The sequence below is a fragment of the Engystomops pustulosus genome, chromosome 4, assembly GCF_040894005.1.
Source record: "Engystomops pustulosus chromosome 4, aEngPut4.maternal, whole genome shotgun sequence".
Lineage (NCBI taxonomy): Eukaryota > Metazoa > Chordata > Amphibia > Anura > Leptodactylidae > Engystomops > Engystomops pustulosus.
In genome coordinates, this window is record NC_092414.1 from 170,181,853 (window position 1) to 170,200,085 (window position 18,233).

At 43.7% G+C, this 18,233-nt stretch overlaps 1 protein-coding gene across 4 annotated transcripts in view; it reads left to right on the forward strand.

Annotated features, from left to right (window-relative positions):
• The first annotated feature begins 1,768 nt into the window (after nt 1–1,768).
• Nucleotides 1,769–18,233, forward strand: part of SV2B (synaptic vesicle glycoprotein 2B) — a 105,137-nt gene continuing 88,672 nt past the window's right edge. For all 4 annotated transcript variants that reach the window (XM_072148550.1, XM_072148548.1, XM_072148552.1 and 1 more), the window contains exon 1: nt 1,769–1,976. The gene's annotated coding sequence lies outside the window, so the exon portion shown is untranslated. The remainder of the gene's footprint in view (nt 1,977–18,233) is intronic.

The window sequence follows — 18,233 nt, forward strand, 5'->3', positions numbered from 1 at the left end:
GTTTGTTCATCAGACTTTTATGATATTTCCATTAAAAGTTATATTTTAGTTGATCTACCAGTTGTACTCTCTCTCTCTAGTTTTACTAGGTGGATGTGGCAGGGAACATATGTTACCCTCCTGTTTGTACTGTTGTTCTAAGTAGCTATACCACACACAGCTATGGCACTAATTCAAATGGTGAGGGCCCATCCACTATTACCTCATCGGAAATATACCCTAGCAACCTATCTTCCACTAATTAGGATGGATGATGGTGCTGGACCCCCACCATTCTGATTATCTCTCCCTGGTGTGCGAGGTACTAGGTTTGCTATTTGCTTTGGATTAGAAAATGCCTCAGTCTCACTGTTGGAGTTTGAACACAGGTGACAGAGATGCAATTGTTCTCCTGTTTGCAGTATGGACCTCCGGAATATGTCTCGGCAGGTCGTAATTCTGGTGGGCATTTCAGATCACCCACATTATAATTCCCCATTGGCCCTATAGCCGTATAGATATACAGTATGAACTCTTGGCATTTATGTGCTGTGGTGCAAGGCATGATTGGGGACTTTTTTTTTGTTTCTGCCTTGCTAATCCCACTTATTTATGAAGTCTGCACCACAATATTTCCTACCCTCATCTCATTTTTTTTGGGTGCACAATTTGGAAGTACGCACACTTTTCCTACGCTTCTAGTATGCCATCACTTTTCTTGCACAATTTTTGTTGCACTCTTAAAGCTGCTAAAAGCTGGTCTACATATCTATCTATCTATCTATCTATCTATCTATCTATCTATCTATCTATCTATCTATCTATCTATCTATCTATCTACTTAAAGAAAGTCCAAGCAGCACATATGAAGAAAATGATGAAGGGGTGCACGCCTATTAGGGCCGGGCGTCAGGTCCTTTAAAGGTATCCAAATAGAAAAAAGGCAGCACTCCAAATGGAAAGTGAAAAAACGTGAGTTCCTCTTTATTGCATATCCCAAAACAGCAGCAACGTTTCGGCTCAGTGCAAGCCTTTTTCAAGTGGCACTTGCCACTTAGCTTGATAAAGGCTTGCACTGAGCCGAAACGTTGCTGCTGTTTTGGGATATGCAATAAAGAGGAACTCACGTTTTTTCACTTTCCATTTGGAGTGCTGCCTTTTTTCTATTTGGATATCTATCTATCTATCTATGTCGTTCACTATCTACCTGCTTATATTATTCTAATCTTTATACATATTTTATGTTTCCATCTATCTCTATATCAATATAGCTAGATTTTGGTCCACCAATCTATATATCCATCATCTTTCTATCTAGAAAAAAAAGAGAAAATAGAAAGTCCAGAGAAGCACAACTACAAAAATATAGAAAGTGGCAGCATTCCAAGGCTCCAAATTCAAAAAAAGTTGATCTTTATTGAACAAGTGGCGACATTTCGGTGACAAAAAGCTGTCTATTATCTATCTGTTCATTTATCTATCTATTATTTATCTGTTCATTTATCTATCCATTATCTATCTATCTATCTATCTATCTATCTATCTATCTATCTATCTATCTATCTATCTATGTCTCTCTCTACCTACCTATATTATTCTAATCTATACATATATTTTATGATTCCATCTATCTCTATATCAGTATAGCTATATTTTGGTCCACCAATCTCTGTATCTATATATCCATTTCATCGTCAGTCTATCTATTCATCTATGTCTCCACTGTATCTGACTAAGCCTCTCGGCTGTTCTCCTCCGCTCATTTCCTCTCCTCTGCTGCTTCCTTTAATCTGTCGAGCTCCTTTCTCTCGGTGTGGAGGCGGTGATGCTATAGGCTGACATATGGTCCTGTTCTGTTTTTGCAGGGCTCCCCTCCAGTACATCATTAGCATGCTTTACTAGGCAGGTCTGCATCACTGGAAAGGAAGGAGATTCTGGATGAAGACACAGCTCTGTGAGAAGCGCTCATACAGCTCTGTTACAACTCCAGGTGACAGGTAAGGCAGACTTATTTATAGGCTTCGCCTCATTGCTATTACTAGGCAGTCAGCTCTTGGACTTGATGGCACATTCAGATTGGCTCATTAGTCGCTCATCACATAAGTCGGCACATGTCTGAATGCTCCTTCATTACCCGTTTCTTCTCCTGTGCAGTTAGAGTAAATCCAATATTGTGGATACAACTCAAGGTGACATCAAGGGCATTAGAGTTTCACTTCTTGGGTATAAATCATTGATACACAAGGATAACGGATATCAGAATAGTTTGGATCTGGTAGAATCTGTGCAAGCGACCTTATGTGTTGTAGTGTTGAGTTCCTATTCAGATCAATCTACTGTTTTGTGTAATGAGGAATAGAAACATATAGCGCTACTTGTGGCACTAGTTGTTTATTGGCGTTAATCCCTCAAGTTATTGTTAAAAGTTATATCTATGGTTGTTCTAATGGAGTATTTAGAAATCTCCCAAATTAAAAGTAAACCGGATAATTTATGGAGTATACAGAAGTATTCTGCAAATCTGGAGTGATAGATGTATAGATGCAACTCCTGCCAGACGTATGATCCTCATCTGTTGCTGATCAGGGAAATGGAAGAGAGTACAGCACAGAGAAGATTAGTGTTAAATTTGACTCGAGACATGGTACCACTCACTGGTATGATGGAAGGTATGAATCAGCAATTCTAATTTGTGTGGAATGTATCTTTAGTAGTATTAGGTATCTACCATTAGCTTTACCAAGATCCCCAGAACCATTTCACTAACCGGTAATGGGTCGAGGTTAGCGAGTTAACTTTTGGACTGTAAAACCCAGGTGTATAAAGCCACACTGTTTGGTAGTCCCAAAAACTTTCACAGTTTGCAGTTAATAAATTTAACAGAAAATGGGGCTCATTTACTAAGGGTCCGAATGCCGCACTTTAGTGGGGTTTCCTGAATATTTCCATTTTGCGCGAATTGCCCTGGGTTTTTTGGGCACGCGATCGGATTTTGGTGCCGGCTTGCACGAGACAGAAATCGGGGGCTTGGCCGTCGGACAACCCAACGGATTCGGATAAACCACAGAATTTAAAAAAGGTTTTGTGTTGCAAGATCAGCACTCACATGCACCAGGAAGAAGCAGGTGAACTCCGGCAGACCTCGGCGCAGCAGCTACACAGGAAGGAACTCAAACGCACAATCTTAGTGACCCGAATCCGGACAACGCACCCATGGATCGCTGCGGGACCGGGTAAGTAAATCTGCCCTAATGTTTTTTGAAATAGTGATTTTGTATTAAACTGTCTTGCATTTATATACAACAAAAATACTCTTGCATCTAAATATTGCTGTTACATATACTTTTTACAGAACCGCCTCCTGTTGTCTTGATAAAAAGAAGATGCTTTGTTTATTCTCATTCTAATTGACTGGCCTGAACAATAATAAGAGTCATTAAACTGTGTATGTAGTGAGTCTGAGATACTGAGCATGTGCGACCACCAGCACTACACAAAATGGGGGATATGCATTGATGTGTTGATGTATTGATGTGACTCATGAAATGTGGCGCACATTCTTTAAGAATTTGGCGCTCTCTGCACTTCTCCGACACAGTGCGCCAACTTATTTTGGCGCAACTTTAACATAGAGCATGCAATACAATTCTGTCAAGTCATAATAATAAATATGGATGACGTTCTGACTGTGGACTGCAACGCCCCTTTATGTACAGAATTTGTGTTGTGTCTGCACTGTGCAGCCGCGGCACAAATGTGTCACATGCGTTCATAAATTCATGTACAAGCAGTTTTCATGTTCTTTCTCATGCAAAGTCAGAAAACTGGCGCAAACACTTTAATAAATGTGGCCCACTATGTCAGATGCTGTATTATTAATCCGGCGCAGTATAATACTGGTGACTCGTACTTTGAACCTTTGAATTAGTTGGTCTAGTTTGTTGTACCGGAATATTGAATTTCCTGGCACACAGGCTATTTCCACATCCCTTTTAAACCCTTTTTGGAAAACTGCAGCAAAATGATATAAAATCTTCATAAAAGTGTCACACTGCATTTCTGATGCAAATGATTGCAGCTTTGTGGTGTAGATAGATTGATACATCTCCCCCTATGGGTGGGCAGTCTGAAATGAAATGAATAATAAATATTCTATTTTATTATTTGACATCTAACATTACCCTGAAAAGAGCAGATGTGTTACTGGCTAATTATATTGTTCTTCTGGCTTAAGGGTGAGGGGTGTTTCTAGTGACAGGCCAACTTTATACTCTCTTGTTGAATGCCAGCTGTGTGCCCCAGAAATAGGTGATACTGCTGCTTTGTGTGGCGTAGGGCTTTGCCCAAGGGTTGTTTTTTTCTGTTTTAGTCTCTCTCCGTGTCATTGTGAAGTGGTAGATGATTTGGTTTCTTTGCAGATGTACTAGAAGCAGCTAGGCCACGGTTGTTAGATTTACTGTACATTATATATGACTATATGTAGCACAATATAATACTATCCTAAATCCCACCTAATGTGACTAGAGAACATTGGTAGAGAATTATTAAGATAGGGGATTCCTATGCAGGTTTTGAAGTCCCCAGCACTAGAGTAAGATTTGTGAATGCCTCTTTATGAATTAGTTTCATCTTCTCTGACAGAAACACAAATCTATGCTAGATAGAAGGTGATAGGCCATGTGAGGCCACACCCTCCTGCTAAGCCCTGCCTCATGTGAGGCCACACCCTCCTGCTAAGCCCTTCCTCATGAGAGGCCACACCCTCATGCTAAGCCCTGTCTCATGAGAGGCCACACCCTCCTGCTAAGCCCTGACTGATGTGAGGCCATTCCCTCATGATACGCCCTTCCTCATGAGAGGCCACACCCTCCTGCCAAGCCCAGCCTCATGTGAGGCCATACCCTCCTGCTAAGCCTTGCCTCATGTGAGGCCACACTCTCCCACTAAGCCCTGCCTCATGAGAGGCCACACCCTCCTGCTAAGCCTTGCCTCATGTGAGGCCACACTCTCCCACTAAGCCCTGCCTCATGAGAGGCCACACCCTCCTGCTAAGCCTTGCCTCATGTGAAGCCACACTCTCCTGCTAAGCCTTGCCTCATGTGAGGCCACACTCTCCCACTAAGCCCTGCCTCATGAGAGGCCACACCCTCCTGCTAAGCCTTGCCTCATGTGAGGCCACACTCTCCCACTAAGCCCTGCCTCATGAGAGGCCACACCCTCCTGCTAAGCCTTGCCTCATGTGAGGCCACACTCTCCTGCTAAGCCTTGCCTCATGTGAGGCCACACTCTCCCACTAAGCCCTGCCTCATGAGAGGCAACATCCTCCTGCTAAGCCTCAAGTGGCAAATATAGTGGAGCGCCAAAATTTGTGACTTTAATCATATATTTAATGTTAGTAACTATAATAGATACATTATACGTGAAGAAGCAAATCAGTGAAATCATAGGGGTTAAATATGTTTATACAGCAAACATAAAGGTTTCCTGGCACAGGCGGTAATGTGTAATAAATTACAGGCTACTGGCTCTGCCCGCACGCTACTAAAGTTCAATACAGGACAGGAAGCAAAAAATCTATGAACCAAACACCAAATGCAAACAGAGGGAAACCAGACATTATTTTTCCAGCTACTGGAATATTGCTCCAGCAATAAAAGGTTTAGGTACCTAAGTACTAGCGACAGCTTCAATCTATACAAATAAAGTAACAGACATCTATTTCCAGATATTCTCAAATCTAATAGGATTCAACATTAACAATGGGGGTATTATAAGCCCTGAAATGATCACAAATGCCAGCATATTGCTAGGACTTGCGTCCCCCCCCCTTTCTGCTACCTCCCATGCTAGGAGGGCATGGATGGACGTGAAGGAAAAGGGTGGCTGCCGGAAAGAAAATAGGCGTGGACAGCGGGGAAGTGGAAGTGGGAGGGGTTTGAGCGATACACGCACTTACTGCAGCCAGTGACTTCTCAAATGGGAGGAGGCGCCAGCTGTGCTTATTTCTACGCCAGGCAGGCAGGGGTCATTGGGGTGGAGGTCTACATCTACTCCCTTAAACATATAGGAACCATGCACACAACTTATGCTTTCCCTTTATATGATCCTGACCACTCTTGCTATATCGAAGATCCCTACACTTAGCATATACCTATGTCTATATAGAGCTTCCCTGGCTTTAGTTCATGTAAGCTAACAGTAGAGTAAGTCATATTACTTATAAATGTTGCTTATAGGGGACGCTAAGAAAGCTTTTCTGCACAGTTGCTTCACAGACTGTTACACTGTGAAGAAGCACTTGCCCCCTCTGACTGTGCAATTACAGCAGGCGGAGGAATGGGGCGAGGTGCTGAATGAGAAAGGAGGAGGGTAGAGAGTGTAGCAGCCTGTGAAGCTATAGCTCCCCCAGAGCCCTTCTGGCTCATTAGCATAATATAAATGTTGATTTAAAAGGAAGGAGGGCATGGATAATAAATATAAGCAGATTACAACAGACACAATGGGGGATATTTATCAGGACCTCTGCGCACCGCCAGTGGCGCAGAGGCCCTGAAATAATCGCAAGTGCTAGCTTATTGCTAGCTTTTGCGATTATTTTTCACAATCCGCCACCTTCACGCCAGTGGGGCGTGAAGGGGGGGGCGTGGCCGGCCGAGCGGAGGGCGTGGCCGGACTGGAGTGGGCCGGCGTGGGGCGTTACTGTCCCCGCGTCTGTGCACTCGCTGCTGCCGGCGACTTTTCATACGTGAAAAGTCGCCGGTTGCGTCTTTTTCTACACCAGGCCCTGCCTGGCGTAGGAAAAACGCTGCGCAGCTGGCAGCCCGATACATCAAGAGGCAGAAGCCTCTTGATGTATCGGGCTGCGAATTTGCAGCGGCGGGGCTATCATACGCTGGCGCACGAGCGCCAGTGTATGATAAATATCCCCCAGTGCCTGGATCTATGAGTAAGTGTCCATGGTTATCATGATGGATTTTGATAGTAGGTTTACTTCAATAATAAGAAATGAGGATCTCAATCCTTAATTTATAATCTAAATTTCTAGACATCTATCTGAGGGATAAGATTTTATTGGCCAATATCTCACTTATTTAAATGTAGCCTGTGTGTATGTTTATATGCTTCTTATCCAACATAAGACTTTCCATCACTGGAAATCTAGCAATATATTATTCCTAAGATTGGGAGGATTCAAAACCTAGTTACAATGGGAACTCATTTCCTATGTATTAGACTGCTGTGTCTCCTATGTTGGCATACTATGGAAAAATCGGCCAGCATAAGAGCAACGGAAAAAGAAACACATGACATAAGATTATACAATAATTTTGACATATGGCAATATCTTCTGTACACAAATGTTTCTATATATTCACTGTCCTAGTTTATAAAATGATGTAGCAGTTTCATTATGTTCTCATTTGTTTATATACTGAATGGGGGTTATTTATTATGGGTTTTTGACACTTTTCACAGCTAAAAAGTCTCACAGGACTACTTCCATCTCTTCCTCAATCTAGAGTAAACATACAACTACTGCTTGTGCAACGCCGTGCAAAGCCAGATTCATGACTTGAGACTTTTCCAAAAAGTCCCAAAAAAAGTCTCTTAGTTACTCCAGTCCCCTGGTGTATGTGATTGGATATTTTATGCATTTTGAGACTTTTTGGGGACTTCTAGAGAAAAAATCCCAGGCAGAAAGTAGACTATAAGAACATTTATTAACTCCTTACCGAATTGCGCCGTAATAGTACAGCGCGCGTCAGGTGCAGGTACATGGAGCGGGCTCACGGGCTGAGCCCTCTCCATAGCTGGTAAGCTGGTAAATATTTCAGCAAAGGCTTACTGGTAACACCCTCGGTTGGTGTTAACCCCAGCTATTGCCGCCAGCAAAGCTGCTGGTGGCTTCAGTAAGATGGCGGCGCATGGGGAGCGGCGATCGGTCGCCATTACAGCCTTGAGTCTTCCGTCTCATTTTAACCCATTCATTACAACAATTTGCTCATTTTAATGATTGAGGTAGAAAATCCCCATATACTGCCATACTGTAGTATGGCAGTATATGGTACACTCGATCAGACAACCTAGGGTTAAAGTACCCTCGGGAGTCCGAAAAATAGTAAAAAAAGTAAAAAAAAAAAAATTATAAAAAATCACCTAAACACATTAGGTATCGCCACGTCTAAAAATGCCCATTGTAACAAAATATAATAACGGTTTTCACTATGTTTAACCCCGTAACGGAAAATCGTGCCCAAAGTCGAAAATGGCACTTTTTTGATATTTTGAAAAATATAAAAAATTCAATAAAAAGTGTTCAAAAGGTCGTACAGTCCCAAAAATGGTAGCATTGAAAACGGCATCAAAAGTTGCACAAAATAACACCACCCACAGCTCCATACACTGAAGTATGAAAAATTTATTAGCGCCAGAAGATGGCAAAATAAAAAAAAAAAATTGTACAGGAGGTTTTAATTTTTGTAAATGTATGAAAACATTATAAAACTTATACAAATTTGGTATCCCCGTGATCGTACGGACCCGAAGAATAATGTAGACATGTCATTTGGGGCACACAGTGAAAGCCGTAAAATCCAAGCCCACAAGAATACGGCGCAAATGCTTTTTTTCATCATTTTCACTGCATTTGGATTTTTTCCCTGCTTCCCAGTAAACGTCATGGAATATTCAATACCATTACTGTGAAGTGCAATTTGTTCCACAGAAAACAAGCCATCACAGAGCTCTTTATGTGTAAAAATAAAAAAGTTATACGTTTTTGAAGGTGAGGAGTGAAAAATGTACCGTATACACTCGTGTATAAGCCGAGTTTTTCAGCACAAAAAATGTGCTGAAAAACCTCACTTCGGCTTATACACGAGTCAATTAAAAAAAAAATTTTAATACTCACCCTCCGGTGCCCGGATCCACCGGCGGCGGCTCCCGATACCCGGCGGCGGCTCCCGAAGTTCAGCACATTAAATAAATAAACTTAGTTCTCACCTTCCGGCGATACTCACCCCCGATCCACGGCGCCGGCTTCCGATCCTCGTCGGTGGCTCTCGATCCCCGGCTGCGGATGTCTTCTTTCTTCTTTTGCCGGCGGAGTCGCGTCCATGCGATCTCCCCGCCGGCGCTTACTATGATGCAGCGGTGTGATGTCATCAGCCGCATCATAGTGAACGCCGCCGGGGAGATCGCATGGACGCGCCTCCGCCGGCAAGAGAAGACAGAAGACGCTGCCGGGGATCGAGAGCCACCGCAGAGGATCGGGGGTGAGTATCGCCGGAAGGTGAGAATTAAGTTTATTTTTTTAAATGTGCTCAACATATATGGGGGCAGGCTGTATACATGAGGGGGCAGGCTGGCAGGCTGTATACATGAGGGGGCAGGCTGGCAGGCTGTATACATGAGGGGGCAGGCTGTATACATGAGGGGGCAGGCTGGCAGGCTGTATACATGAGGGGGCAGGCTGTATACATGAGGGGGCAGGCTGGCAGGCTGTATACATGAGGGGGCAGGCTGGCAGGCTGTATACATGAGGGGGCAGGCTGGCTGTATACATGAGGGGGCAGGCTGGCTGTCTACATTAGGGGGGCACGCTGTATACCACTTGGGGCTGGCTGTATACTACAACCTCGGCTTATACTCGAGTCTATAGGTTTTCCGAGTTTTTGGTGGTAAAATTAGGGGTCTCGGCTTATACTCGGATCGGCTTATACTCGAGTATATACGGTAAATGAAAAAACAAAAAAGGGCCAGGTCGTTAAAGGGTTAAAAGGCCAAAGCCACTTTAAAGAAACTGATGTGCAGCGATGCTCCAATTATAGACATAGAACTGTCCCTAAGGATCCGCCTAATTATAAATGACCCCCTATATATCTATAGTCTGTGATAGATTCAGTGTGGATGGTACCAGCAGAAGGTATATTGCCTTGTACATGTCAATCAAGAACGTATGTGACTCTATGGCATATGTAGTTTTGCATTTACATTGTTGAGGATAGTTTTCAGAAAATACTGTAGTAAAGGCACAACCAATTTCTACCATGGGGTGAAATCTGCCATAAAACTCATGACATTTTAGTGTTTACCCATCTCCATGACCAGCTCTGGTATGAGACACCTGGGGCCTGCCTCGGCCATGGCACGCGGGGATGGTTTATCCGCAGACATTGCCAGACTCCCTCGGCCACGAGAGGCTACAGAGGAGGAGGATAATCACATTTTCTTATTTGCTTCTGCTGAATAACGTCATTAGGCTGAGTGCTGTTTGTTGATCTTTTATCTTTCAGGTCTGAAAACACAATTATTTCAGACTGAATGTGTAGGGGAGTTTCCATTAAAGATATAGTTCATACAGTTTGTATTGTCAATGACTTTCCAAACTATGAGTGTAATAATCAACACGTTGAGATGTTTTTTCTCAAAAATCTTTTTTTCTCAAGGCATTTTTTTTCCAAAGTGGGATGTGTTGCCTAGATGAACGTGTTTTAGGGCTGTGTGGTAGCCTTTTTTGCAGCAGCTAAAACATGTCCCCAAAAACTTGCATGTCAATTTTCCAGTGTGTCAAGGCTCGGGGTCAGTGAACCCCCTGGACCATCGTGGATGATGACACAAGCCGACACAAGCCGACTGGAATCTAAGTGGCACCCAGTCTTCACCATAGCCCTCCGCAAAGAAGGTTGGTCTTACTGCTGCGTGGAACCACCAGGTCGTTCCACAGGCGCGACTTGTCCGCTGTGGCAGCCAAGGTGGAGGTACACAATCAGCAGACAATCTTGTGGTCGGGGACAGGCAAAAGGTTGATGCAGGAGGCAGAGGTTCAAGGTCAGAGATGAAGCAAGAGGTCAGGGCAGGCAGCGGAGGATCGTAATCAGTAACAGATCCGAGATCACAATGGGAGGTCAATACACGGAAATAACTTGCAGGAAACAGCTTTCTCTTAGGCATTGAGCACAAAGATCTGACAGGGTGTGCAGGGAGAGGCAGGTTGTAATAGATTTCTGGGAAATGGGCAGCGCCAATTAACGGTGCCCTTTAAAGTTCCTGAAGCTGGGCCGCGGACAAGAATCAGGAGCAGGGAGAGGTGAGCAGCGTGAGCCCGTGACCCGCTATATGGATTGCGAGAGCACCCGCAACCCCCGTGACACTATCGTTTCTGACAGGTGTGCTGCTGTTAAATCCACCAAGTTGCAGCTTTCCCTGGTGGAAATTTGGCAACCTGTCTAATATTTGTAACCCCATCCCTAAACTTTATCTATTTTAGACCCAGGGTAATTAAGGGTTAGCAATAGGGGCACTATTGGGGGGGGGAGGCACGTAGAAAGTATCAGATTTGATTACAAAAGGAGGGATGGAGGCATGTGTGAGGACATTACTGGGGGCAACTGTGTGGGGGACATTACTGGGGGGCTGTGTGAGGGACATTACAGGGGGACTGTGTAGGGGACACTATTGGGGGCTGTGTGGGGGACACTACTGGTGGGCATGTGTGTGAATATTACTGTGGGCATGTGTGAGGACATTACTGGGTGCTGTGTGGGGCACATTACTGGGGGCTGTGTGGGATACATTATTGGGAGGCTGTGTGAGTACAACACAGGGGGTATGTGTGAGGACATTACCGGGGGGGGGGGGGGCATGTGGGGGACATTATTGGGAGGCTGTATGAGCACAATACTGGGGGAGCTGTGATAGGACATTACTGGGGACTGTGTGGGGACATTGCTGGGGGACTGTGTGGGGGACATTACTGTGGTGCTGTGATAGGACATTACTGGGGACTGTGTGGGGGAATCTACTGGGGGCTATGTGAGGACATTACTGGGGGACTGTGTGGGGCACATTACTGGGGGCTGTGTGGGGGACATTATTGGGAGGCTGTGTGAGCACAATACTGGAGGGATGTGTGAGGACATTACCGGGGAGCTGTGTGGGGGACATTATTGGGAGGCTGTATGAGCACAATACTGTGGGAGCTGTGTGAGGACATTACTGGGGGACTGTGTGGGGGACATTACTGGGGGGCTGTGTGGGTTAATTACTGGGGGGCTGTGTAGGCACATTACCGGGGGGCTGTGTGTGGGACATTACTGGGGGAGGGCTGTGTGAGGACATTACTGGGGGGCTGTATGAGGACATTACTGGAGGGCTGTGTGGGGGACATTACTGGGGGGCTGTTTGAGGACATCACTGGAGGGCTGTGTGGGGGACATTACTGGGGGGCTGTGTGAGGACATTACTGGGGGGCTGTGTGAGGACATTACTGGGGGGCTGTGTGAGGACATTACTGGGGCGCTGTGTGGGGCACATTACTGGGGGCTGTGTGGGGGACATTACTGGGGGCTGTGTGAGGACATTACTGGGACGCTGTGTGGGGCACAATCCTGCGGGCTGTGGATGGACATTACAGGATAACACTGTCAGAGAACCAAGATTTCAGGCCAATGCCAGACCCTTCTATATGATACCCAGCAGCCAGCCCCCCTTCTATATGATATCCAGCAGCCTGCCCCCCTCCATATGATATCCAGAAGCCACTCCCTTCAATATGATGTCCAGAAGCCAGCCCCCCTTTCTATATGATTTCCAGCAGCCAGACCCCTTCTATATGATGTCCAGCAGCCAGCCCCCTTCTATATGATGTACAGCAGCCAGCCCCCCTTCTATATGATATCCAGCAGCCTGCCCCCCTCCATATGATATCCAGAAGCCACCCCCTTCAATATGATGTCCGGAAGCCAATCCCCCTTTCTATATGATGTCCAGCAGTCAGTCTCTCCTTCTATATGATGTCCAGCAGCCAGCCCCCCTCCTATATGATGTCCAGCAGCTAGCCCCCCTTCTATATGATGTCCAGAAGCTAGCCCCCCCTTCTATATGATGTCCAGCAGCCACCCCCCTTCTATATGTTATCCAGCAGCCAGACCCACTTCTATATGATGTCCAGCAGCTAGCCCCCCTTCTATATGATGTCCAGAAGCTAGCCCCCCCTTCTATATGATGTCCAGCAGCCACCCCCCTTCTATATGTTATCCAGCAGCCAGACCCCCTTCTATATGATGTCCAGCAGCCAGCCCCCCTTCTATAAAATGCCCAGCAGCATCCCCTTCTATATAATGTCCAGCAGCCAGCCCCCCTTCTATTTGATATCCATCAGCCAGCCCCGATTCTATATAATGTCCAGCAGCTAGCCTCTACTGCTATATGATGTCCACCAGCCAGACCCCCTTCTATATGATATCCAGCAGCCAGACCCCATTCTATATGATGTCCAGCAGCCATCCCCACATTTAATAAATGTTGCCCATTATGATGAGGGGGCCCTATAAATGCTGGTGAAAGGAAACGGCCATTTCACAATGTGGGGCCACTAAATGGGGCAATATACTTTGTGAGCACCCGAATTTTATTTGTTAGTCGAGGTGGCTGGTGAATTCACTCATCACAACTTACGTTTGTATTATGAATAAAAGTAGGTATTTTTAACCAGATCACCTCAAAAATTAAGATTCCAAAAACTTCATGTGAACCTGGTCTTATAGGGATTTTTTTAAGAAGGGGAACATTTGTTTTTTTTTGGACTTTCTTGAGAAGCCTATACTTTGTAAATGGTTATACTTTTTCTTATTTTATTTCTTATATTAGGTTTGGATACATATATTCTAGTTTCTCTGGGTTACTCCTGATTTGTAATAATGTATTTTATGTCCTTTAAAGAACATATCCAATCATCGTAGTAGAGACACTATCGACACCTGTGCTTATACGTGGCATTAAGCCAAGTCTAATCTATCCTGTCATTATGCTAGAATGGGGAGCACCTAGTGAATGGCTGTCTGGAGACACAAAACCTGTGTGATGGGTGATGATGATCACAGAGATCTGGATAAACACAAAGAAGAGGTAGTCTATATTTAGGCTATGGCCGGGCTCCAGGGACTAATCCTCTTTCACTGAATTATCCATCCTACAGATTACACTGTTGTTACTCCTCCCATAGCAGGAAGCCGAGCAATGCTCAAGTGGACCAGCTGTTCAAATATTAAAGGAAAAACGTGAAAAGCTAAAGCTCGGCTAATACCTTCTAGATTGTATACTATTTGTAAAATATGCAACAATTCATAGAAAACACTTGTTACTACATCCTGTTTTGATTAAACACCATGTGTGGACTATCCAACCCAGTGCCGGTAGTAAGTAGTGGTGTAAAGTTTTAATAATAGAAAAAGACAAGCTGCTTTTATCTATTCATAGTAAGGTACTAAAGAGGGTGGGCAGATCATCATCAGTGCACTGGCCCAACACATATACTCTGTAATGCTTCTTCATTCACCCTTCAATGGTGTCAATAGCATTTTATGCCTTTTTTACTGCTTTGATGGCAGGAAAAAATAGAGCAAAGAGAGATTTACTTTCCATAAATATAAGAAACTGTAATGACCTTTTCTAATACCACTAAATAAATAACTTCTGCTGTGAGGTCGGATGGCTTTATGACCATCAGTAGTTCATATCTAGATAACATCTTAATACTTAGGGCACTTGACTATCTTGTTGCAAACTTGCAATGTAGGCAATTGCTATATCTCTGACTTGTGTAATGTTAGCTATTAGAAATAAAATCACTAACTTTAGTACAAGTGAAATCTTTTAATATATCTTACAAAGAAGAAATCGGTGCTCAAATTCCATTAAATCAATGACAAGGCAAAAAAACAGCAAAGCATAGATCTGCCACGGGTGGTCCCGCAATCCATGTTGTGGATCACGGGTACACACGTGCTCCGCTGCATGCCTATCCCCGCCCCCCTGCCCGCACTTACCTCTCCTGGCTCTTGGCTGTGCTCCGGGTGTAGGCGTGTAGACTTCTCAAGATTTAAAGGGCCAGCGTCCTCCTGATTGGCGCTGGCTGATCCGGCTCACCCCTTATAATCCAGCACCTTCCTTCCTTCCTGGCTGGATCTTCAGCATTCTAATGGAACTTCCAAGGTTTCCACACCTCGCTTCCCACAGCGGTTTCTGTTGAAATGATTGCCCACCAATTTCATGAGACTTACTGTACATTAGAAAACCTTTTCACTTCTTTGTCAAGTCCTTGCTTCTTCTTGCTACCTTTTTTTAGTCATTGGGGCACATTTACTTACCTGTCCCATTGGCGCCGCCGATCCGGAATGTCCGACGAGGATTCGGAGCAATTTACTAAGATTGTGCATCCTATTTCCTGCATGTGTCGCTTCCCCGCTGAGGTCCACCAGAGTTCACCTTCTTCTTCCCGGTGCATGTGAGTGCTGATCTTGTGACACAATTTGATTTTTAAATTCGTTGTCTGATGGCCACCCCCCCGATTTGCGCCGCATGAAGGCCGGCGCCGATGCACCACAATCCGATCGCGTGTGCCATAAACCCATGGCAATTCAGCGCAAAACAAAAAAATTTTACAGAAATGCGTCTGACGGACCCTTAGTAAATGTGCCACATTGTTTTCCAAAATTGTTAAGAAAAACTGTTCTGCCCGGAAGTATCCCCAAGTTCATGTAAGCTCTCCTCTCCTGTAAGCAAATCTCTGCAGGTAATGGGCACATTTGTGGATGAACTGCTTCCAGACACTGTAAAATGACCACTGGGTATGAGAAAATCCATTTAGACAGTAAGTGTAAGTGATCAGATAATGGAATATATGCCTGAAATTGCTGCATGTCAGGAGGAAGCATCTGTCAGTTGTGATATTATTTTTCAAGGGTGATTCAGTTTCTAGAAGAGCCCAGTGAATCCTGAGAGACATGTTGATAATGTTTGCTGTACACGATGTAATATATAATGTTTCATAATTGTCACGGCTTCATTGTCACTCATTCCCTGTGATTGCCCCTGGCTCTAATACTGAACCATCTGTAACCATAAAAAACTTCTTCACTTTTGATGATTCCCACGAACTGTATTAACATAGGGGGAGATTTATCCGCACTTCTATGCCATTTTCTGGCACAATCACAATCCATTAATCACCAGCAACCATTCAAGCTTGGACATTCGCAGGTTATAGTGAGCGCCCACTTAGTGTGTAGGTGAAATGATAATAATTATTTCAGGGCCTGTACACCAGAAAACTGGCGTTTACGCCCTACTAAGTGTCCCCCATTGAGTTGGTTGTCTATCCTTCAGTCCCTGCACTAGGCATAACAATGTGCACATTTTTATTAGTCTTTTTACATTTATGACTTTATAATGTTCAATCTTGCGTAAAAAAACAACAATTTTTTCAGTCTTGTTAAAGTGAAATGGAAAAAGCACAGAGCATTCAGCAGGCAGCTCCATGATTGATCACACCGACTACATATGCATTCATGCTTTAATTATACAACACTTCCTTATTGACTGTCCACCCATTGCCTCATTGATCCCATTTACACTATTTGCCTCATCATTATCCCGACATACCCCCAATGTAACCATATACATATCTTACACTGTGGCTATTATATACAAGGGTCACACGTTCTCCGATTCTTACCAGTTTTTCCTATGGTTTTCTCATAGTGTTTCTTGGATTTACAGTAACATTGTTATGCTCATCTTCAAAACGATTCTCCCTTCAGATCTCTTAGTCTTATTTCTGTCTTGCTGCTTTAATCTGAGTTAGAACATAAATTGTAACCTTCTATTTCTATACACGGCTCATTCCCCTGCCAGATATAACAATAACTTTAGATAATACTACTGTTTCCACGATTCCCCATGGTCAATGCTAAGCAGTTTGTCTTTTATTTCTAGCTTGTTGTTTATTAGTTATTGTACTGCCTATTGCTTTATGTCATATCTGGGCTCCTAAATATTACTGCAACATAGTAAGTAATGCATTAATGTCGAGTTAAGCTTTGCCACATCTGTACATCAATATAAACTAACAGTAGGATTACTTTAGTATATAATGTATAGTTACAAGTATCAGTGAGCCAACCTCAGCTTTTATAAGGGAGTTATAAGGAAGAAGCAAATCCCATCTTTCGTTATTTTTGCCTAATAATCCTTGCAGGTTCCTATAACATTTACATGTAATTTATTGCTTTAATTTGTCACAGTGACACCGCACCCATTACGCTGTGATCAATGACAGCCTGTTTTGGGTAATGGTACTGCAATTGGTGGCAGTGATTTATATGCAGTAAACTATCTTTGAGAAACTAACCTGAAAATAGGTCAAGGATGATATTATCAAGAATGTTACTAGGTTTCATTATATACTGTATCGTGGATGTGAAAATCTGCCAAATTCATGAGGTCTTTTGAAGAGATTTTACTTTATGTTGGCAGGATGAAAGGGTTAATAGATGGATAAAATTATTTTATTTATTGCTTAATTTGAGAGTTGACCTTGTGCATTATGGTGTCGGAAAGATAAGTCCTCATGCACAAGGATTTATTTTTGTTCTATGTTTTGTATACCATGAGTGTAATACAGAGGTGCCATAATAAGGGAGTAATATAGCCTGTGATATCTCCTAAAATCGGGAGAACCCCCTTATAGAGGTTTATGGTACAATAGATAGGAAGTGTTATTATGTAATCTTACTGTTATAGTCAACCACTGAAGGGCAATTGTGCAGCTCCTAATGAGTGTTAATAATAATAATAATAGTAATAATCTTTATTTATATATGGCGTCATCAAATTCTGTGGCGCTTTATAAATCATAGGGGACACATACAAAGTAATATATTATTATAATAATACAAACATTCATATAAAACAATAGGAGTGAGGGCCCTGCTCACAAGAGCTTACAGTCTATGAGGATGAGGGGGTGACACAAGAGCTTACAGTCTATGAGGATAAGGGGGTGACACAAGAGCTTACAGTCTATGAGGATGAGGGGGTGACACAAGAGCTTACAGTCTATGAGGATGAGGGGGAAACACAAGAGCTTACAGTCTATGAGGATGAGGGGGTGACACAAGAGCTTACAGTCTATGAGGATGAGGGGGTGACACAAGAGCTTACAGTCTATGAGGATGAGGGGCTGACACAAGAGCTTACAGTCTATGAGGATGAGGGGGTGACACAAGAGCTTACAGTCTATGAGGATGAGGGGGAAACACAAGAGCTTACAGTCTATGAGGATGAGGGGGTGACACAAGAGCTTACAGTCTATGAGGATGAGGGGGTGACACAAGAGCTTACAGTCTATGAGGATGAGGGGGTGACACAAGAGGTAAAAGAGGTTGTATAATGGTCCAGTCAATTTTTATAAG